The sequence below is a fragment of the Saimiri boliviensis genome, chromosome 4 (assembly GCF_048565385.1).
Source record: "Saimiri boliviensis isolate mSaiBol1 chromosome 4, mSaiBol1.pri, whole genome shotgun sequence".
NCBI classification, from domain to species: Eukaryota; Metazoa; Chordata; class Mammalia; order Primates; family Cebidae; genus Saimiri; species Saimiri boliviensis.
The window spans coordinates 27,045,115-27,069,677 of NC_133452.1; the positions used below are offsets into that span (position 1 = coordinate 27,045,115).

At 37.9% G+C, this 24,563-nt stretch overlaps 1 protein-coding gene across 14 annotated transcripts in view; it reads left to right on the plus strand.

Annotated features, from left to right (window-relative positions):
- The window catches only part of HIVEP2 (HIVEP zinc finger 2), a 191,528-nt gene that overhangs the window by 136,481 nt on the left and 30,484 nt on the right, over positions 1 to 24,563 (plus strand). For all 14 annotated transcript variants that reach the window (XM_074397362.1, XM_074397372.1, XM_074397361.1 and 11 more), the window contains one exon: positions 24,365 to 24,459. The gene's annotated coding sequence lies outside the window, so the exon portion shown is untranslated. The remainder of the gene's footprint in view (positions 1 to 24,364; positions 24,460 to 24,563) is intronic.

The window sequence follows — 24,563 nt, forward strand, 5'->3', positions numbered from 1 at the left end:
GGCTGAACTAAATTCTTAAGTTTGATTTTGTAAAAATACAGTATAATTAAAAACAATATATATGTATGTTCATTGAAAAAATATATCAACCTTTACTTTTACCTGTCCTCTTAGTCTAGTAATTATAATTGCTATCATTATTGAGCAATAACCAATGGCTGGGAGCTCTGTTAGGCGCTTATTTACATAACCCGTGGCCCTGACAGCATGCTGCAGGGTTGATGTTGTTATCCTATGATGTGATTTGAGGAAATCAGCCTAGAGAGGGTCAGTGACTTATTTAAGATAGCAACCCTAGTAAGAAGCAGAGTTGATATTCCCAGCTGGGGCTGCCTGACTATAAAGCCTAGCCTAAGCTCTACGACCATAAGAGATTTAGCAGCATATCTTGGGTTTGTGAACAATGATGATTGCACTTAGTAGATTTTTAAAAATCATAATATTGGGCTGGGCACAGTGGCTCATGCCTGTAATCCCTGCACTTTTGGAGGCCATGGTGGGTGGATCACTGGAGGTCAGGAGTTCAATAACAGCCTGGCCAACATGGTGAAACCCCGTCTCTACTAAAAATACAAAAAATTAGCCAAGTGTGGTCATGTGCCTGTAATCTAGCCTCAGCTACTCAGGAGGCTGAGGCAGGAGAATCACTTGAACCCCAGAGGCAGAAGGTACAGTGAGCTGAGATTGTGCCACTGCACTTCAGCCTGGGTGACAGGGAGAGACTCTGTCTCAAAACAAATAAACAAACAAAAAAACCCAGAATATGAGCTAAGTACTTCTAAAATGAAGTACTTACAAAGAAGCCTTTTTTTAGGAGCCAAGGGCATGCCAGATACTGTTTTGGGAATGATAGGTACAGAGATGAACAAAGCCAACACCCTTGCTCTGAAGAGAGACACGGGAGGCAGTACTTACTCAGGAACTTGCTTGGCCTGTATCTTAAAGGGGTGTGTGCCCGGTGCCAAGAGAGCAAAGAATCTCACGGTTAGTGAGGCAGGGTGAGTGTTCTCAGGCTTCAGGGAAGAGAAGGTGCCGGAATTGAGGCCTGAAGGAGGAGTAAGAGGTGATGACCTTGACTGTCTCTGCCTAAAGGTAACCTCAGACTGGAGACCTGACTTTTGTGTGGAATAGTTAAAGCGGATGCAGGTCCATTTACAGCCGTTCATATCCAGGATTCATGCCTTACATGGATTATGTTTTCCATCATGCACATTTTCTGCCTGCTGCTGGGTATACCATGCCACTGATACTCTGATATCTTCAGTACGTGTTCTGTGAAAGACCTGGTACTCAGATTTGTGTGGGATACAAAGATGAATATAATTTAGCCTTCAGGAGCCTCCTATTTAATAAGGAAGAGAAGAACTGTCTTCAGATGTTTATGGAAGAAGGGAGCATGCAATGTTTTGAAATAGGAACAAAAGTGTACTGTGGCACACTGACAGGAGAACGAGCATGACCAGCTGAGAGATTCATGATCACATCCTCCACCATCCATCCATTTATCCCTTCATCCAGCATTCCCTTCCTCCCTCCATCCATTCATCCTTCCATCCTTTCTTCCCTCCCTGCCTCTATCCCGCCCTATATTCATTCCTCCCCCATCCTTTCCTCCATCCCTCCATCCATCCTTCTATTCATCCATCCTTCTATCCATCCAGCCCTCCTTTCTTCCTTCCATCCCTCTGTCCCTCCCTCTCTCCTTCCCTCTGTCCACCCATCCCTCCCCCAACTCTCTCTTCAATCCATCCCTCCTTTCCTCTGTCCATCATCCATCCATCCCTCCCTCCCTCCATCTCTCCTTCCATCCATCCCTCTTTCTATCTCTGTCTCCCATCCATTACTTCCTTCATTCCTCCCTCCCTCCTTCCATCCATCCAATGTTACAGATATATTTTCAGAGCATTTCTTATGTATCAAGTTTCAGGAAACAGCTGGCATATGAGTTGGGTCTTATGTCTAGGTAAGAGATCATATGGAAAGTCTGCCAAGCCAATCTCATGGCCTGAGCAAAGGCATAAAGATGCCTCTCATGCTTGAGAATAATAACTAAGCCACCTTTCTACAGCCTAGCATATTGGAATAGATGTAGTGGAAGATTAGGTTGGGTGGATGGACGGTAAACCAGATTCTGGAGGGCCCTAAGTGAAAGACATGGGGTTGGAACTGGGTAAGAAATGGGGAGTCACTGAAAGACTCTGAGCAGGAGAGCAATAAGATTAGAAACACTGCTTAGGAGACTATGTGGATGAGGGAAGAGCCTGGAGGCAGGGACATGCTCTAGAGCTGGCCTTGATCTTCTAATCAGTTTGCCTAAGACTTGACCCCACAGGTTTTGGGCCACTGGCCAGTCCTTCTGTTTTTTTATGGCAGTTTTCTCTCAGTTGGTGGCTTCCTGGCCTTGTGCATAGCCTCTCTCCTTGCAGTCACTTTGACCTGTCCTAGAGTCTCTCCCAATCCTGCAAAGGTTTTGGCTACTGGGATAGTTTTTACTTATTAAAACTCTGACTATGACACTAGCCTATTTAATTTACATGTACACACTGAAGGTATTATTATTTAGCAGATACAAGTTATGGGACTACTGTTTAGGGTATTTGGGGTGCTTTTTATGAGAACCAGCCATTTATATGAAATGTCACACTCATTATAACATTATTTCTATGGAAAAAAATTAGATTTATTTGTATTATTTCAACTTTGCCAGAACTTCGTCCAGCCACAAGTTGGCACCCTCCTGCCTCTGGATGATCCAGTGTCCCCTTCCGGCCAGCCGTATGAAGCACTCTGCCTCCCAGACATCTTGAGCTGGATGAACTGGTTGGCGTCAATGCAGATTCACTGTGGAGTGTATTAAGGGCATGCAAACCGAGTTTCCTATTTGCTTAATTAAACACAAAGGGAAAGTTGACCTCAGCGTACCTGTCTTTCAGTCTTACAGTCCCCAGGTCGTCTACTCAGAACTATGGAGTACTGGCCAAGTGGACTCCTCCTTGCCCAATCCTTGGTCTTTCCAGCTCTAGACTGTTGGTCCATTGTTCCACCTCCCTGGGTTGCCGTCCCCTCTACCCACTGCCTTTTAAAATCCTTCCAACTCAATCCTTCAAGATCTGTATCTAACATCACTTATGCCCTGTTCCTCCTCAGAATAATCCAAGCAGTACCTGTCACAGAGTAAGAGCTGGGGTATCACAATGACATGTACTGGTTCCAGTGCCAGGTCCTTACAGCCAGCGGGGCCCCGGGCAGTTACTTAACCACTGGAAACATCATCTATAAAATAGTAGCAATACTGTTTACCTAGTAGGCTTGTTTTGATGATTAGAAATAATGTACATGCAAAAAGCTGAGCATTCATGGTATTTTAATATCTTAGATAGATAAATAAGAATAAATAGATAAATAAGAATTGTGTCTTATTTAGCTCTGTGAGCTCCTGCTTAAAGCCTACCTCTAGAAAAGCCTATCATTATACCTTGAATATGGTAAATTTTCCATAAATATTTCTTTGATGAGGAACTAAATATGCTTTTTGAATTAGAGACTTCACCTCTCGAAAAAGGGGTTTATGAAAATACTGATCTTAAGTTCTGAACTGCCAGAGGCATTCCCAATATTAAGTATTAATAGTGCTCCTCTTTGCTCTGAAAAGTGTTATGATTTGGATGACACATTTTTTTTTACAATAAAGTGAAACAAGTTTATTAAGAAAGCAAAGGAATGAAGAATGGCTACTCCACAGAAAGAGCAGCCTGGATACCACATTTTATGCAGCCTGTTTATTGATTATTTGCATGAATTTTCCATGGTATCTTTTCCACTCTATCATTTACAGTTTCATGTAAATATTTTGTCTCTCAAAGGAGATTGTAAGCTACTTGAGAGCATAAGCCATTTTGTATCCTATTTCTCCAAAATGTGAGTATACTAAAAGTACTGACAGTGAATAGGATGAAGGCAGATCTACAGGGCAGTAAACCCAGTAGGTACCGTAATCCTCAGTGTAGGTATTGGTATCGATGATGAATTTTTTTTAAATGTTGCTTTTTAAATGAAGTTTTTAGTGAATGTGTAGATGTACTGATATATATATATATGTATATATATATATATATATATATATATATATATATATATACATATATATATGTATGTATATATGTGCTGGTTGAGAATAGTACTTCTAACCTGTGTTGGGAGAGCTATCCTCTAGGCAGAATTTCTCTAGGGCAGACAAAGATGATGTCTTGTTTCATTCCCCATTGCAGTCCTGGCACCAGGCAAAATACCTGACACTTCGTATAGGCTTAATAAATATTTGTCAAATGAATGAACAGGTCTTAGCACCCTGTATATTGGTGTTTCATAAGCCTCTACCAGATTCCTCCAAATTGGGCCCTTTGTAGATGGCCATGCGCTGTGGAGTTCAGTTGAAAGGTGCAGTCTGAAGATCTCTGGTATGCTTAAATATGAGCTCAACAAGTTGATGAGATGGTAGAGCTAGGTCAGGAGATACACAGTATTCTCAGACCTGCCCTGAAAACTGTTCCCATGTACTGTCTGTTTTCTGTGTAAGCTCCTCCTCTTGATGAAAAGTAGATTTTTTTTTTTTCCTGTAAAACTCTGCCCTACTTGGAAAGCCCTGAAGATGAGCAAAGGAAGGCAGGATTCCTTTGTCTATCTGTGTCCTCTTCTACCAAGAGAGAGAAAGCTCTGTGTAAAAGGTCCCCAAGTTGGGATGGGGCAGTTGTTGGGGAGCAGTGTTGTTATCTGGCTTCTTGTCATGATACTGTCTGAGGCTGCCTGGGATTTCAGTGGTTAGGGAGGAGCTGGGGAGTTCCTTGAGAAGGGAATGTTGGAGGTAATTTCTTCCCTGTCCCTCCATGGGGAGCAGAAGCTGTCCCCTCTTGTGCACAGGCTGACTGGCACAAGTGGCCAGGGTCACATACCATGCCCTCCTGGGTCCTTTGGCTCTCTAGCTCCCTGAAGACATCTGCTAGCCTAGTCAGCCCATGCAATTACTCCTCTGCTTGCGGTCCATCATTTCCTTCTGGTATATGTTTTGCATCTAATTGATCTTGAAGGGTATATACCTCACAATCTCGCGTTACCTGGGGTGGCACTCAGGGCACTATTAAGGGAATTTGTTGATTATGTGTTTTTTTGTTGTTATTTGTTTATTTTGGGGGACAAAGGCTAAAATTTTTGGCGATGACCCATTGAATCCAATTGAAGGGATGACGATTCTCCATTCATCTTTTAAAAGTCTATTCAGAATAATTATCTAGCACTTTTCCTGTGGGAGTTTCTTAAGCCTTTCTCCAAGTTGAGGTGGAACGGCCTTATAATCTCAAGCACTTTATTAGGCTGCCCTATTTTGACTACAGAGTCCTTATTTCACTAATAAGCTAGAGTATCTACACCCCAACATGTGTCATTTTTTACATTTTACTTATTAAAAAGTTAATAATTTTTAACTTTTTACTGTTGCACAATACCTTATGCAAAGGTTAGTTAGGCAGTTGGGAGAAGTATGCTGGCATTTGTTTTTCCAAGCACGGGTCATGACCCAGGACCTCCAAATGTGTACTTTTTCTTTTTTCAGTTTGATTCACAGTCAGTCTCCACTTGGCTTCAGGGCACCAATATTTCTCTTTCTTGCCTTCATCACGACACTTTACAAATCTTCATTACCTGCCTTGCTCCAAAAGGACTAGAGTTATGAATTCATGACCCTATTATTGTACCTGCCTTCCAAACTACCTCTCACCTGCTGTCTTTGTGGGACACTCCGTCCATCCGCTTCAGTACCAGTGTAACATTTTATGAAATTTGAGTGGAGTTGTCCAGGCCACAACTGTGTATAATACTCATTTGTAATTATTCACAAGGCCTTTGAGCTCTTTATCCCTAAGGTGTGATTGTTTAAGCTGTGAGAAAATTCTTCTGATTAAAATTTATACATGTTGGATAAAAATACACTGGCATTGTACTTCCGTATGCAATTAAAGTTTGAACTGGAGTTTCCTGTACTGTGTCATTGTAGACTTGCTTGCAAACTTCTTAGAATAATTAAAGGAGATTGCGAAAACAGGTAAATAACAGTTTTTGATATTTATGCTTAAGGGCTCTTTCAGCTTAGAAGTTGAAATGTTTAGGAGTTCAACAAGTTCATATGAAAATGAGATGATTTGGTTCCTGTCCTAGTACTTTCAGCCTCCCACTCCTCAGGAGTCAGGGGTGCATGAAGCAGTGATGTTCCTATGCACTGGGTGCCATCTCTCTGTGTCTCAGGGAGTGAGTTGTGGCCCTTTATTATAGGAAAGAAGGAATCACTTCATTGTTCTCTGTCCTGTCCTCGCTCTGTCCTGATTTTTGCTGCACACCCATGCAGTGAAGGCAACTGAGTTTATTTTCACTGTAAGCGTCTGTGCACTTTTGAGTTTAGGAAGGATACCTTCTCTTTGTGTCCTGAGTGGGGGTGTGTGTGTGTGTGTGTGTATGTGTGTGTGTGTGTGTGTGTACTATATATATTTATAGTTGGGGTATTTTTTGCCTCAGTGTTGGTTATAGCTATGAAAGATACAGACAGCAGTTGTTTCACACTTAATCCTAAGTCTTTGTATCCACATCGTGTAGGTGAAATCTTTTTTTAACCCTCTTCTTCAACTAATTATATGCCTTGCCTATGCCACTGTAATTATTTCACCAGCATCTGTGAAACTGTGTCATTTTTCTTTTAAAATATAGTCAGAAAAAATAGCATAAATAAATCTATTTGAAAGCTTGTGTGGTGCTGCAAATTCCACTAAAGTAAAGAGATCCTCCTGGTTGGAGCATTAACTGTAGCAGAAACTTCTAGGTGATGATGAAATACTGGCATATGCATTTAGTTACCAATTGGAGTTTAAACTTATTCTTAAAAAATTTCTTTTAGTAAGAATTAAATACACTAAATGCAGATATTTAAAAGTACAAACTACAGAGTTTTATATGATGCTTTTGAAAGACCTCTCATTTATTCTTGGTGTACCTAGTGACTTTCCTTAAAAATGCCAAAGATCTTTTGTCATTCTATTCATGAATTTGATCAGTCTTTAAACTCAATTGATTTTAAAACAACTTAGATATTAAAGCATGAAAATCAGAATTTTATGTTGTAATGTCTAGCTTAGCTACAAGAAACATGGCAAGCCTTTACCTCTTACTACGCAAATGTAAAATTCTAAAGTAAATTGCACAGCAAGTAGATGCTATCACGTTCCGTTTATCTTTTCTTTGTGTATTACTAGAAAATTCTCTCTGTTCATGATTATTTTCTCTCCATGACATTCTCTTATTAGGGAGTGATTCTTTTTTACGAACTTTCAGCTTTGTTTATGATGCTTTTCTTTTTTCTTTTGGCAATGTCATTTTTCATCTTAAAATTGGGTTCGCAAATATTAGGAAAAGGAAGGCAAACAGTGATTTGTGAAATTAAGTGAATTAGAGCTGTGAACGTGATTTACATATAGCCGTTTTCTTGTTTTCTTTTTTTTTTTTTTTTTTTTTTTTTTTTTTTTTTTTTCCTTTATTACTTCATGGCCAAGACTCGCATGTACTAGTCAGTCCATTCATACATTAGAAAGCGTCTTTTAAATTTCGAGTATGAGGGTGGCAGGACTGGCTTGGCTGTTCACCAAACCTGTGTCCTGTCCTTCCTGGACTCACAGTTAGACTGCATTTCCCAGGCCCTACTGCAGTTACATGAGCCATGTGGCTGAATTCTAGTGAATGGAATGTGGGGGGAAGTCCCTGTGTACAAATTCATCACCTGACTCATCAAACCCTCCTCTGCTTTACCCTCTGCGCTTCCCCACTTTTGCCGTAATCATGGCAGAAGATGGAATCCTTGTTGCAGATAGTGAAGCCATAAGTTTGAAGGAGCCTGGGCTTTTTAATGACTCCCAGTGTAGAGCCACCCGTCTACCAAAACACATATTTTAGATTGCTTTTGAGAATGAGCCCTTATGCATTTTGGATTTTGTTTGTTATAGTAACTGGTAGTATATTAACAAATACAGACAGAATCCCAGTCTCCAGAGGCCTCATATTCCAGAGTAAGAGATTAATATGGCACAGTGAGATGGAATGATTAGTAGACGTCTGTCTTGTGGTTTCACAGAAAAGGATTTGTGGAAAGCTTCAGGGGGAAGGATATATTTACTTTTAAAGATGAATACAAATGAACCATGTTAAAACTTAAGTCATGACACAGAAGGCCTGTGATGGGGACATCTAGAAAACTGTGATTGAGAAGGGCATTGGATTTAAAATACATATCTTACAGTGATCTAGTGATTTTCATTTTCATATTGTTTTCATATATGGAGATTTATTTAGTTCTTATAGTAACCCAGGAAGACAGCAGGGCAGGAATTACTGTGTCCATTTTATAGATGGGAAACCAAGTCCCACTAAGTGGAAGCGACTTATACAAGGGTACATAATCAGGAGAGCTGAATTGTTCTGCTGAGATGTGCCGTATCTGTGGAAATATTAGATCTAGAGTGAAAGAGACATGGCTTAGACTCTTGTAATTACTGGCAATCACTATCTCAGTGATCGTTGCTCTTATTTAACTTTCTCAAGTGAGAATTTTTTGTTTGTTTGTTTTGTTTTTGTTTTGTTTTGTTTTTGTTTTGAGACGGAGTCTCACTCTGTTGCCCAGGCTGGAGTGCAGTGGAGCGATCTTGGCTCACCGTAACCTCTGCCTCCTGGGTTCACAGGTCTCCTCGTGAGAATGTATTTTAAGGTGTGCTGACACTTGCCTTGATCTAGTGTTCTTTTCATGCTATCCTGGTGCCTCTCACCTGCAGGTATTGCGTGTATTCTCCTGTTCCCATTTTTTATTTATTTATTTATTTTTTTATACTGGCCACTATTTGACCTCATACTGGTGAGTCCCTGGGAAAGGTCCCCTCTTCTGACCTGCAGACAGCATCAGAACTGAATAGACACAGCAAGCCCAGCCACTGCATGGGCTACCCTGGCTTCTTTCCCTGGCACAGGCTAAGTCCATTATGTTCCCCACACCATATAGTGAGGTGACTCCTACCGCATTCAGTCTGGTCAAAATGCAGAGGTTTTTGCCTAATTATCACTATGTAACTAGTCTTTGTCAAGAAATGCCATTATTTACTCATTAACACCAAGAAGCAACAAAAGATAAAATTATGATCTTCTAAAGCTATTGTCTGGTATAGCACACAAGCTTTCTGAGCCATTTGGATTAGCCTAGGGAGAGACACTCAGTGTCGGAACAGAAGGATCTTTCCAGTTTTATATGATAAAGCCAGTTCTTTGAATCATTTTCGTAGACCTAAATACCTTCTATGTACTTTGAGGGATTCCTCCTTCTAAACCTCTAAAATTCTCCTTTTTTATTTTCTGTTTACCATCCCTGAGAATATCAAAGGGAAGCCATTTCTAAGATTTTTGGCTTCTGGTTTTAAATTTTAATCTCTCTCAGCAAAATTAAATCATTCCCATTCAAAAAGATGCTTATCACTCTAAGCAGAAAATGTATTCATTTATGAATTTACTTATGATTAGTCATGGATTTCCTGTTTCTGACCATATTGGGCGTATACAAAATTGAAGGCCGAATACTTAGAAACTTAAGGTGATTAGCTTGGAAAAGAACCCTCTGGTTGATAGAGAAGCATAAATCAAGTGAAGATGCTGTCTGGCAGTTAGAGTCACATCGTATTAAACTTGAATTCTCTACTTTGCATACTAGAGGCAGAAGTGCTTAGTGTTAATAATGACTAATATGATATCATGGTTAATTTGCTATTGCAATATAAAAATTGAAGTAACAAACACACACTTCAGCAGCTGGATGTGGTGATGCTGTCTTCCTAGATATAATTCCTCAGATACGTGTGAGCTGTGAAGACCATTTATTCCACACCAGCCAAGTGCAGACATTTTCAGTGTTTTTTGCTGCCACCTGGGTGTGTGGTAGCCCAGACAATAAGTCTTGAAGTAAAGGGAAGATATTTGCTGCTTAGTCTAATTTCTGGGAAAGTTCTTGTGAAAAAATAAGTTTTTGCAATCTACTAGGAAAAAAAATAGGCTTTAGCAATTTGACCCCAGTTTGAGAAGACACTATTACTCATTGGTATTAAATGATAGATATGTGGCTTTTCATGCACAAGTGAGCAAGGAAAATTTCAAACTAATCAGCGATACTGGGTTCCTGTCATGGACCTGGTGCTGATGTATCATTCCCTGCTAGACTCCAAAGATACTGTGTTTGTGAACTAGCTGGATCTTAGCCCAAAGGCTCCCCTACTTTTTTGATATCACTAGTTTACTATTCTACCACCTTGAACTTTAATTACAGTTTCAGGTTGCATTATAGAAGTTAGTTGACAACTCTGATGTTTGGGACTTCAATAAGATTTGGTGGGGGAATTGCTTTCAGCAAGTGCTGATTTTTCAAATAATTTGTTGATGTTGCAGCTGTCCACTGATGACCAGAAATGTACTACTTTTTAGTCACTTCAGTGGTGACTAGTGACAGTGGAGAGAAATATGAATGTTCAGTTCTTCCAAGAAGAGAGAATGCCCAGTGCTGTCTCTCTCCTAATTTCTTAGTGGTTTAGCCCCTCAGTGAGAAACGGCTGTTCCTGAAATTGACAAGATTCACATTCCTGTCTGTCTTTTACGGATACTTGGCCGGGCGCGGTGGCTCAAGCTTGTAATCCCAGCACTTTGGGAGGCCGAGGCGGGTGGATCACGAGGTCGAGAGATCGAGACCATCCTGGTCAACATGGTGAAACCCCGTCTCTACTAAAAATACAAAAAATTAGCTGGGCATGGTGGCACGTGCCTGTAATCCCAGCTACTCAGGAGGCTGAGGCAGGAGAATTGCCTGAACCTAGGAGGCGGAGGTTGCGGTGAGCCGAGATCGCGCCATTGCACTCCAGCCTGGGTAACAAGAGCGAAACTCCGTCTCAAAAAAAAAAAAAAAAAAAAAAAAAAGGATACTTAGGTGATACCATAGATAGTGTCATCTCCTCCTAGGCTGCACTTGGGATGAGAATGATGTTTCCCACTGACAAGCCAAAAAAATGAGTTACATGTGATGGAGTCATTATGACATAAAACAAAAATAAACTCCAAAGCAGGAATTTTGACATTGACATTCTATGTAGTATTTTTTAGTTTATGAAATACAGTAAGAACAGTTTGCCTTTTCAATACTTCATGCTTTAAGTAATATTTCATTTTTTGATGTTTTACCTTTGCTAAGACAAAATCTACAGATATAAACACATATTTCACATGTGCTTGCATACACGCAAAATCAAATAACCATTTTCAACTAGCATTTGACCACGGTTTAAGAAGACTCTGTTTTCAACTAATTAGTTACACTTTCTACTCCTTTAGTTCAAATAAAAAGTCAAGTACCTATTTTTGTAAATGTAATGTTTGCCTATATTTATAGCTTCTAGAAACTTAACTCTGCTAATATGTAAATAAGAATGCCAATATTTTGTGGCATTTTGTTAAGTGCTAGGTATTGTTCTGAATGATTTGCATGTGCTATCTCATTTAATACTCACAACCTGCTGTCCTAAGAACTATTAGTATCCTGTTTTATAATAAATAAACATGTTAGGAGAATTTGTTATATAACCAAGATCTCATAGCTGGTGAATTGTGCATTAGAATTGAGACTCAGTTCTGTCTTCACTCCAAAGACTACATACTTCATTGCTCAACCTCATCTTCATGAAGTCACCCTTGTCCCTAAGCACTTAGGAGCAGAATCTCTTCTCATTTTGAGAGGGTGAGTTAGACAGAAAATTGCAACCGGGGTGAAACACTGTACAACCTTGCTATTTATTGGTTTCAAGCCATCTTCATGGGCATGCAGGTGGATCGAGAAAGGGGGAAGCACCAGCCAACCAAACCTATTTCAACCAAGGTGTTTTAATTATAGCGTTTGTATGACACTATTTACAGCAAGGAACAGGGAACTTGATGGGAGCTATCTATCTAAAGCAAAAGTGGAAACATTATTGATTCATGAATTGCAACAATAGGGGTGGTGTGCTTTCAGCCAAAGCTTGCTCCAGAGATCTGTGAAGCAAGCCTTGAGGAGCTGGTTTCTTTTGTTGGGGTGTTTGACTGTTTCTTCTCTATATCAGATGTGCCATCAGGCTGTCTCTAGTCACGGTAGTAGCAATGACCAAAGAAATCCCTGACTTCCTCTCCTCACCACCCAAATCAAAGAAAGAGAGTGTTTCTTATGGCTTCTCAGGATGAAAATCTTTTTTAATGTTTGACAGGGACTAGCTACTGCTACCTAGAAACCCAAGTCAGAATTATTTATAATACCCCTCCTTGACATAAAGTCACTATATCTGTGGCAAAAAAGAGGATTTTTCCAGACCTATATTTACAGTAGTCTCTCCTTATCCATGGGGGATACATTCCAAGACCCCCAAATGAATGCCTGAAACCATAGAGGGTACTGAATCTTATGTATACTATGTATTTTTCTGTACATATATACCTATGATAAAGTTTAATTAATAAATTAGACACAGTAAAAGATATAAAACAATAACTAATATATATATGAAAACAATTATAACTATATTGTAATAAAAGTTGTATGAGTGTGGTTTCACTCTCTCACTCTCAAAATATGTTATCCTACTGTTCTCACCTATTTTCCCACCACGGTTGACTGAGGGTAATTGAAACAGCAGAAAGCAAAACTGAGGATAAGGGGGTATTCTGTCAATACTATTTGGGTACCCCAAGCACATATGTACACAGTGGAAAACTGTTACTTAAGGAGAATAGCACTTTGTTTACAGTTTGGGGTCATATTGTCTCTATTCTTCATCTAAAATATTTATGCCGTTATTAGTTTAAAATCCTAATTACTGTCTCCTTGACAAAAGTATTTCAGACTTGTCACTTTTGATGAGTTACAACTATTTGTTCCATAGGAGGAAAGCAGTGTGAAATAATTTAGAACTAAGTATTTCACATGGATTTGGAGTCACTTGGATAGATGAAGTTTAATGAATTATAAAAAAAAAAAAAAGTTGATTTCTCATCCAGAACTTGTAAGTGTTGGGTTGATGTTAAGGTGGTTTGTTTGTATTTAATGAATGAAATACCGGAAATATTTTAAAAAATCTAGAAACATCAAAAAAGAAAACGTTAGATGTGCTATAAGTCTATAAAATATACGTAGATACTAGTCTATTTTGTCATTTACTATCATGAAATATACATACATCTTTTATAAAAAGTTAAAATTTGCCAAAACTTATGCACACACATGGACTATACATGGCACTATTCGTGGTGAGAGAGATGTAAACAAAGGTATAGATGCAGTATCAAATCATAACTGCATAAAATTAACTGTTGTACTTGCTGTACTAGTGTCATAATTTTGTAGTTCCCTCCTGTTGCTCCTGCAGGGAGCTCAAGTGTTGCAAGTATCTGCTTAAAACACCATGTACGCCAATCATCTTCGTGTGAGCGGTCTGTCTCCCAGCAAATTGCATACACAGTAAAAAGTGATCTCTCATAGTTTTTGCACATTTTTCATTATGTTTAATGCAATAACGTAAACCTTGAATAACACCATGAGACCCATAGGAAGTGCCATTACTAATGCTAGAAGTGTTCCCCAAAAGCAGAGGGAAGTCATGACATTAGAAAAAAAAAGCTGGATTGCTTAATGGGTACCGTAGTTTGAGTTCCACAGCTGCACTTGCCACTATTTCAGGCAAATAAGTCTTCATCCTATAACAGACGATGAAGACTTATGGGATCAATAAATACAGTACAGTAAGTTTATTTTCACTTCCTTATGATTTTCTTAATAAGTTTTTTTCTCTAGCTTCTTGTTAAGAATACCGTATATAATACAGATAACATACAAAATATGTGTTCATCCACTGCTTACGTTATCTGTCAGGCTCTGGTCAACAGTAGTCTATCAGTAGCTAAGTTTTTGGGGAGTCAAAAATTATATGTGGATTTTCAACTGCTTGGTCCAGGGCAAGATCAACACCCTAACCCCTGCGGCATTCAAGAATCAACTGTAGTCACTGTATAAAAGCTTTCTGACTGCTTACTATGCTGATAGGACTTACTCAAGGCCCTCAGTGCAACAGGACCCAGACCTTAACATTTCTTCAGCTTGGATTTCTTTAGTCAGCAATAAAACTGCTTTGTTCATTAGTATCAATGACAACAACAACCATATCTACTACTTGGCAATTTAAAATTGACAGGTCACTTTCATGTGTCCTCTCCATGTGGACTTGCCCATAGAATGGTGGAGAAATGGGCCAGCACGTTTATTGTCCCTGTCTTACATATGAGGAAACTCAAGCTCCAGAAGGGATTCACCCACAGTTAGCCCATGGCAGGTGGGATCTTAAACCTATGTCCATGTGCCGTCCATGGAAACCATCTTGTGCTGAGAAGCAGGAGGCCAAGGAGTGACCCGTTGCTGTGCGATCTTTGAGAAATTGTTTTGACAATTACTTTGTCTTTCTAAGCATCAGTTTTCTTATGCTCTTCTTCCATTAGAAGGCCATTAGAAGGCTGAAATAAGTTTTAAAAGTAATATACATAGACATTACTAAAACATTTTCTTCTCTATATTGTATGGCTAGTTACCTATTGAAAGAGGTACTGTAATCTATTAATATTTGTTCAAATAACTTATACCCATGTTAAAATCAGAGAGCAGAAGCTGCAATAAAATTAGTTCTGGCACCTTATCTAAGCCCCTCAGTGAACCTAGAACAAGTCTGATAGAAATTGGATAATATGACTAAAATGCTTTATAATTTTCTTTGTTTTTATTTGATTACATGTTTTTGCTTATTTTTCTCTACTTTTGTTTGATGAAAATCTGTGTTAATGAAAATTTTTTGATTAGGTAGATTGGGTTTTTTTTTTAAAGCAAATTCTTTTCCCTTCAGTGATATGTGAAAATGAATGAAAGTGAGATTCCAAGTAACATCAATAAATGAGAAGTCACTGAATATTGTATGAAATCAGACCATTTACAGGCCTGCACTGCTTTCAAAACTAAAAACATCTAAAAAACTAAATTAAACAAACTAAATTTTAAAATTTATTATAAATTTTCAAGGCAAATAATTTCTGGCTGCATTGTTTAAGTCGCATTCTTTAAATTATTTATATGAGTGTGAAGAATAGAAAAATTAAGCCACTATGCTTATATTAAATATTAGTCAATATTGACTGAAATCCAAATTACGATTTCCAAACACACATTCTTTAGTGTTTACATTTATTTTAAGTTTAGAAAGATCAAATTAGATCACATATAATTGGTTAATCAAAATGACACTGAAAATGATTTCAGGTTCTTTAATTCATTATTTAAAATTAGAGTAACACTTAGGATAGTTAAATCTTTACCTTAAAAGTAGAGTTCAGTTTGAGACTTGTAATGCTTTCTGATCCAATGGCTTCAAAACTTATTAAAGTACATGTTTCTAAATCTGATTTTATAACCCCATGGGTGTTCAAGAGAGACAAAACCTTCATCCACCCACTTCAGTACACTGCACAGGATTTGTGTGTAGGATCTGCCAGTGTACATTATCCATGTCCAAGAATATGTCAGATGCATTTGCTTTGTCTGCTGCTGAGCTTTGACAGTAGCTGGAAATTTGACCATGGCTCAAAGATAATATAATTTGACCATATTATTTCCATATTATTCATATGCAGTTCCTTAGAGAAGTAAAAATAATTAGTGTTCCTATCCAGTTGGGTTATATGTACCTTTTCTTTTATATTTATGAAGCTTTTCTTCTCTTGGAATCAATACAGTTAAAGGCTAAGGCAAAGATGCATATTCAGAGAGTTCCTGTTATTTTTCACAGAGTTGGAACTGATTAGTCTTCACAGTTGTATTGCTCAAACTATTGAAATATACAAATAGATTCAACTTTGGAAACAGTTCCTAGCTACATTGATTGCCTTCTGTAATAATAGTCCCCATTATTGAGATGTGTGTGTCTGTGTGTGTACATATTGTTAATTGTCAGTCCGAGACAATGGAAAAGAAAGGTAGAAATAGTACTTGAAGCTAGGCATGATATTAGTGACCGAAACACCTGCCTAGAAGGTCTAGATCCTTCCTACAGGACGGCCACAGATTTAGATCTTAGCTTTCTATCAGTCAGTTCAAAGAGGGACATAGAATAGGCTTAAAATGTAATGTCTATGAAGCTAATTTTAAGTAAAAATAAAATTCTTCCTGATTTTGAGTCCAGATAAATTTCTCCTATATCTTTTCATTTTAAATTATAAACTGTGAGGGCTAGGCACAGTGGCTTACACCTGTAGTCTCAACACTTTGGGAGGCCGAGGCGGGCAGATCTCTTGAGCCCAGGAGTTTGAGACCAGCCTGGACAATATGACGAAATCCCGTCTCTACAAAAGATAAAAAAATTTGCCAGACATATTGGTGCACATGTCCCAGTTACTCGAAAGGCTGAGGCGGGAGGCAGAGGAAGGCACTTTAGCCTAGCCTAGGCGACAGAGCTAGACTGTCTCAAAAAAAAAAAAAAAAAAGAGAGAGAGAGAAAGAAAGAGATAAAAGGAGAAAAGGAAGGAAGGACAGGAGGGAAGGAGGGAGGGAGAAGACAGAAAGAGAAAGAACGAAGGAGGGAGGGAGGAAAGGGAGGGAGGGAGGAAGGAAAGGAAGGGAGGAAAGGAAGAGGGGGGAAGGGAGGGAAAGGGAGAGGGGAAGTGATTTACATCACTCCATCATGTAAATCATGGAGTTCCTTTTTAATTGCTAAGTAGACTAGAATAGACACCTTACTCAGAACATAGTATCAAGCAATACATATTTTGGTAATCATGGTGTCGGAAAAGAAATGTGGCATAGACTCATCATTAATTTCCTTTGTTAAATTATTGTCTAATTCACTGAAAAGAATTACCTCAGTCACTAGTGACAATAAAAAGTAAATATTCAAGTTATCAGTGAATATTTCCTAAATGCCTATACAGTGAAACACAGCATGAGTATCACAATTTTCTACTCTAGGTAGTTATATAGAATTATATATATATATATATATATACAGTTTTAAAAATATGTAACTCTTAAATCTACTGTTCATACATAATAGCTTAATCATCTTAAGAATTTTACTATTTTAAACACAAAACCTAACACCATAAAAACACTAGAAGAAAATGTAGGCAAAACTATCTAGGACATAGGCATAGGTGAGGACTTCATGAATCACCAAAAGCAATGTCAATAAAAACCAAGATAGACAAATGGGATCTAATTAAAATTTAGAGCTTCTGTACAGCAAAAGAAACCATCATTAGCATGAATCGGCAACCAACAGAATGGGAGAAATTTTTGCAATCTACCCATCTGACAAAGGGCTAATAACCAGAATCTACAAAGAACTAAAACAGACATGCAAGAAAAAAAACAAACAACCCCATTCAAAAGTGGGCAAAGGATATGAACAGCAGAAGACAGATACGAGGCCAACAAACATATGAAAAATGCTCATCATCACTGGTCATTAGAGAAATGCAAATCAAAACCACACTGAGATATCATCTCATGCCAGTTAGAATGGCGATCATTAAAAAATCTGGAGACAACAGATGCTGGAGAGGATGTGGAGAAATAGGAAAACTCTTACACAGTTGGTGGGAGTGTAAATTAGTTCAACCATTGTGGAAGACAGTGTGGCAATTTCTCAAGGATCTAGAAATAGAAATACCATTTGACCCAGCAATCCCATTATTGGGCATATACCCAAAGAACTATAAATCATTCTACTCTAAAGACACATGCACACGTATGTTCATTGCAGCCCTGTGTACAATAGCAAAGACCTGGAACCAACCCAAATGCCCATCAATGATAGACTGGACAAAGAAAATGTGGTACATATACATTATGGAATACTATGCAGCCATAAAAAACGATGAGTTTGTGTCCTTGTAGGGACTTGGATGAATCTGAAAGCATCATTCTCAGCAAACTGACACAAGAACAGAAAGCCAAACACCACATGATCTCACTCATAGGTGGGTGTTGAACAATGAGAACACATGGACTCAGGGAGAGGAGCATCACACACTGGGGCAGCTGGGGGGGTAGGGGAGAGACGGTGGGTGGGAGGGGCTGGTGGGGAGGGATAGCTTGAGGAGAAATGCCAGATATAGTATGCACCTAAAGTTCAATAAATAAATTTTTAAAAAAAGAAAAGTGGTAGCACATACAAAGATAAATGTGATATAAAGGAGAGACTTTTTAAACTTTGTATAAACCATTAGTATCATATAATACATTAATCTACCATTTGCTTTCACACTGGAAATATATAGATCTACTCCATTATTTTTAGTAAACTACAGAGCATTCCATTGTAATGATATGCCATTCTTTGTTTTACAAGTGCTTTATCAGTAACTAGCAAAATAAATAGAATGTTAAGACATTTGCTTTTTAAAAAAAAGAATTTTATTATAGAATAAAAGATAAACTTTTGAATATATTATTAAATTATTTGGATATGGTTATTGATTCAAAAAAGTTTGGAAAATACTCTTTTTAAATGACCTAATAAGAAGTAGTGTTTTTCCCAAGACTGCTGTGAATAATAATAGTCAAGGCAAATTGACTGTGCCCACTCATCAAGCCCCTCTACCAGAGCTAGTTCCCTGCTCCCATCAGCAGATCTCGCCTTCTACTTTTCTGCAAAAATAAGAATATCTAAGGGAACATTCAGTTTCTTTTTTTCTGAAAAGTTATGTCCCTTCATTGTGTCTTGCTTCCCTCCATTCTGAAACAGGAAAGTTTTCATGCTTTCTCCTGACATAAATTCTTTATCTATGCTTTTGAGTTCTTTTTTGGTTCCCACTTTTTTTTCATTAATTCTTTAATAAAAAATAATTAATTTTTTTAAATTTTACTTTAAGTTCTGGGATACATGTGCAGAACATGCAGATTCATTTCATAGGTAAGCACGTGCCATGTTAGGTTTGCTGCACCTAACAACCTGTCATCTAGGTTTTAAGCCCCATATGCATTAGCTATTTGTCCTAATGCTCTCCTTCCCCTTGTCCCCTACCCTCTGACAGGCCCCGGTGTGTGATGCTCCCCTCTCTGTGTCCATGCGTTCTCATCATTCAACTCCTACTTTTGAGTGAGAACATGCGGTGTTTGGTTTTTGGTTCCTGTGCTAGTTTACTGAGAATGACAGCTTCCAGCTTCATCCATGTTCCTGCAAAGGACATGAACTCATTCTTTTTAATGGCTGCATAGTATTCCACTTTTTAAAGAGTTTATTCAATTATCTTATTACTTGTATCTTTTTCTTCTTTGTTCCAAGTCTCCTTTCCTTAAAACAAACTTCTTCTTAATCTCAATTCTTTTTCGGGTTGTATATTTGCAGAGTTTGCTAAAAAGGGATGGAAAGAGATGGGATGTAAGTTTTAGCTTTCTAAAGTGTCTCTGTGACTGTGGCAGTTGTCTTCTCAGAACCACTGATGTCTCTCAGTGTCCGCCAACTAAAGTTCTTTACCTTCTGCCACCACCATCACCTCAGTCTGCCTAATGTTCTAGGCACACAGAGTGCTTCTCCAGCACCCCTTCTCTTGCCTATGTCACAATGATAAGCTCACATTAAATCCGTCTCTGCCTGCAGATCTGAGCCTTCCTTCAAGATCTAAGATAGTGTTCCTTAAATGCAACCTCTGCTTCTTGGGTTCAAGTGACTCTCCTGCCTCAGCCTCCCGAGTAGTTGGGATTACAGGTTCCAGCCACTATACCTGGCTAATTTTTGTATTTTTAATAGAGACAGAGTTTCACCATGTTGGTCAGGCTGGTCTTGAAGTCCTGAGCTCAAGTGATCCGCCCACCTGGGCCTCCCAAAGTACTGGGATTATAGATGTGAGCCACCTTGCTCGTTCAGCTCTGTGCTCTTAAACACAGTGCTTAGGGTTTCTTTTTCCATATTTTGTAAATATAATTCAATTTTCTTGCACAGAGTAGGCATTCAGTAAATGTCTTAAAGTATCATAGAATAATCAGAAATCCTATTTAAAGAGGATTAAGCTATAATCTCTAATGCACGTGTACCTGCTTTTTTTGTTTGTTTTCACTAGTTTTAATTTACACAACGCTTTGTTTCCTGTTTTTTCTGTGCTCCTGCACTACCTGCTGAGAAGCAGCAATAGACCATATGCAGCTTTGGTATCATTTTCCTGGGTAGTTTCTGGCTAATTTGGACTCCATTTTCCCCAGCCTCTCATTATGAAAACTGTGTGGGAATCCTTCTCTCTATGCACCTTCTTGACTTTGCAAAACCTTCTACAGTGTTGTCTCACTAATGAATTGCCCCGTGTTCCAAAACTACCATGTTTCTCTTTTCCTGGTCATGTCCCTTTAATATGTTTTCTTCTTTACATTTCAGCCGCAACTTCACCCATAACTTTGATATCAAAACTGTTTCTAAAGATCTAAGCTTATAGTCATCATACTGTCAGTGTGTGTGTTGGGGGGGGAGGGGTGTGGTCTATCCTGTACTCACCTTCCCTAGTCCTTCCCAGGCTCTCTCTTTTTTTTTTTTTTCCACTCTAGGCACTTCAAAGTGGAACAATGGGTCCATTTAGAGTATTTATTTATTTATTTATTATTTATTTTGTAGAGAGGAAAAGATGCCTCTACAAAAAGCTTGTGAAATTGATGGAATATATCTTGAACATTGATATCTCTTTCAATGCTCTTCCTTCCATCTTTAGTCACTACTTTTGAGTCTTTTCTATTCCCTACTATAAGAGTAAAGTGTCTCTTCTCTAGTGAAGAGTGGTGTTCATTCTTTTAAACATGTAATGCTTAAACATTCCTTTTTACTGACAAATAAAGCGACTATATCTTGTGTACAGTTCCTGTTTGCCATTTTTTTCATTGAGTTTATAAGATTTTTTTTTTTTTTTTAAGACAGGAGTCTCACTGTCACCCAGGCTGGTGCAATTACAGCTCACTGCAGCCCCAAACTCCTCAGTTCAAATGATCTTCTCACCTCAGCCTCCTATGTACCTGGAACTACAGATGTGCACCACCATGCCAGCCTAATTTTTTTTTTTTTTTTTTTGTAGTGATAGGGTCTTGCTATGTTACCCAGACTGGTCTGAACCTCCTGGTCTCAAGCAGTCTTCCAAAAGTGCTGGGATTACAGGTGTGAGCCACTATACCCAGCCAATAATTATTGTTTTTAATTATGACAACACTTACCTAAAGTATAACTGGTTTATATTATCAGTTTTTCTCCTAAAATTGTGGTATAATGTCTATTTCTGTAACCTCAGAAAAAACAAGGGTGATGGGAGGTACTTGAGAGTTCTGCCAATGAAAACTTCACCTCTTGCTGGATTCATGTAAGAGCCATATTAAACCATTAACCATAACTTGTTTTGAAACAGTTTGGAAAAGTAGAGAGCAGAAAAAGATAATCCCACTAACAAAGAATATTTTTAAAATATCTATCACCTATCAATCAATAGCTTGACTCTTGCTTAGCTTAATGGTAATAACCTATAAGCATCCAAGAACAAGTAACTAATGCCAAGAATTTTTTTTTCTTCTAAGAATGGGAAGGCTGAGAAACCACAGGGATAGAAACAGTAATACTCAAATCTTCCAAGTGTTTATTACAAATAGGAGTTGGAGGATTGGAAAATATTTTCAAGGGTCTCCTCTATTAACCTGCAGGTCCACAGAAAACCGTCCTGCGCTTGGTAAAGTGAAAGATAATTTTCACCTCATATTTAGGAAGGAATTTTAAATAACCTTGGGATATCTATCAAGATTCACTAGCACTATTTCTGAAAACTTGTTTGTTTTATTAAGTATTAAGATTTCATTACCTGGTAATTTCTTATGAATCTAATAACCTAAAAGCAAAGTTCAAGAAATAATCATCTTTCCCTCTTTATTGCATTTCTTAAATAGCACACTATGTAAACTGTTGATTTCTTGAGAATAGAAGCAGGAGTTGTCATAATAAGTTCTCAAGAGCTGTTTGAGGAAAGATTTTTCTTTTATTTTGATGGAGAAATAGACACAAAAACTCACTTAAAATTAATGCAAAAATAAATTTCTGAGATGGCATCGCCATGTCTTCATTTCAATAATAACAATAACCAAGTCCCATGTAGAGGCCATTACTGATTTCAATTTATAACAAGATGATTTGTGTAAAAATGCTGAAATTGGTATCATATCTTTCATGCTAATATCATTTGAACCTCTGCTTTAACATCATGCTAATTATCTGGTACTTTCTGTAAGATAAAGATCAGTGTAACATGATTGCCGTTGCTTTTTTCTTCTTCAAGAGAAATCCAAACATTTAAAAGGTCCTGAGTTGTGAGTGATGCAACAGAAACAATTTTCGAATCCTCTTACTGGATAAACAGGAGGATCTTCTGTAATCTACAGTTTCAGACACATGTGCATATCATGAAGGGAGTGTTTACCATTTCCAATAGCCATCATCTTAGAAAGTCAGATTGGAAAAGCGGAGTTAGGACTGAGAATGTTGTCTCATTGGAGGTTGTTAGGGGGCACTCACATGCTGTTTTGCCCGTGGAGGCTGCTGGTAGGAATGATGATTTCTGCAGGAGAAGGGATGTTGGTGCTGGCCTACTGTAAATTAAGCCCTTCTTTTACTCTCTTGCCTCTTAGTTTGGTGACTGTGAGATTACCAGTCACATGTAGTCACTGATGACTGCAAGTTGAGGTTCCCTACAAATAGCTGTATCTTTAGAACCGTGGCCCATTTTGTCTTGGGTGTAGTTTGCTTGGAGTACAAAATAACTCGGTGATTTTGTGATTTCTTCTTCTTTTTTTTTTTTTTTTTGAGGGATTCCATGCTTTGCTTTAGACTGGATTATAGTTTTTGTGATTTTTTTTTTTTGAAGCACTTTTATTTGATGTTTTTTAAAGATGTGATATTTAAAGTGTTAAAAATATAGATATGGGTAATTATCTTATAGAAAATGTATATTTTTTAGGATATCACCACTATTCCTTCTATATTAATGAATCATGCTCTTTAGCATTGATGAAAGTTTCACTTTTGAGAATAGTAGACTTTGTCAGGTGTCATTTTGAGTGCCAGAGAATGGTTGATTTGAGACAAGAAGAACAAAGTTTAAGAAAGAAAATAAATCTAGCATTTGCTTAATAATTTGCCCTTTGCAGCACCAGAATCTTATGTGACCACCCACATTCATCTGGTTACTGACGTGGTTCTTGCTTCAATTGCAGAAGCTATTTTTGCACCTTTTGTGTCTTTTGAGGAACCGAGTGGGCCTACTTGCTTATAATGATTCATGTCTCAAGTGCACAGGGTGTCCTGAAGTGCTACTGCAGTGATGTGCAGAAAGGAGGGGGGAATTAAAGCAGACTACTTCCTTTAAGCACTTTGAATGCTCACATTAAGTGGTACTGCAAGGAAAGCACATTTTAGCTGTCATGTTTTAATGCTTTAGTCCTTCCAACGAGAGTTTTGCAATAACTTGTCAAGAAGAAAGAGCAATTTTTTTTTAAAAAAAGGACAAACAATTATGGGTAGCATATATTTTTTATGTAAGTCCTTTATACTGGGAGATAAACTCTGTTAAGGTCGTTGATTAATCTATTTGGATTAGGTAGTTTAAGTTTCCATGCATTTCTTTGGATTGTACTTAGATAAATATTAATTCTATGTATGAAAATTTCCTTTCTTCATTACTTAATAAACTTTGTAAAGTCTTAATTTGCTTTGGTTGGTTTTGGATTCCTATTTCAGAATTTAATTTTAGCACAACATATATATAACATTGCTGAAATAAACTACAGAAACATTTATAACGAGGTTATCTGAGACTTCATCCTGTGAAGTTTAGCTGCTGACACACCAAAAGAAGTTCTGTGGACATCTCCGCTTTATGGCAGAACTGTATCATGGACTACAGTGACACAATTTCTAGTTCTGATACGTGAAGTTTTAACTCTAGCATTTCACTGTTACAGGGAATTAATTCCCTTTAAATACAAGTATTTATTCAAAATATTTAAACTGTGTTAAAAGAAAGGAAATTCTTTCTTGGGGGATAAAGAGGGCTTCTTGAGAGATCCATTTCCAAATTTTCTTTCCTAAAGGATGGCAGGTTCTGTGAGTGAAGAAGAATGAGCATGCTTATTAAATTCATTACAGGAGTCATCATCTTTTAAATCTTCTTATTCATCTTTTAGGTTCCCAGAAGTTGTGCATGAGTTCCTGTGCGGAGAGTTGGCATCTTGGAAATCAAAGACCGTTGTGATGCAGCCTTTTGATATGAGGATAACAGGTTAATAACTAAAATTTATTTATTTGTATTCTCTTTTTACATTAAACTTGAAAAGCTGTTTTGGCCCGCCATGAACTCATCTATAAACTGATTTTCTCATCAAA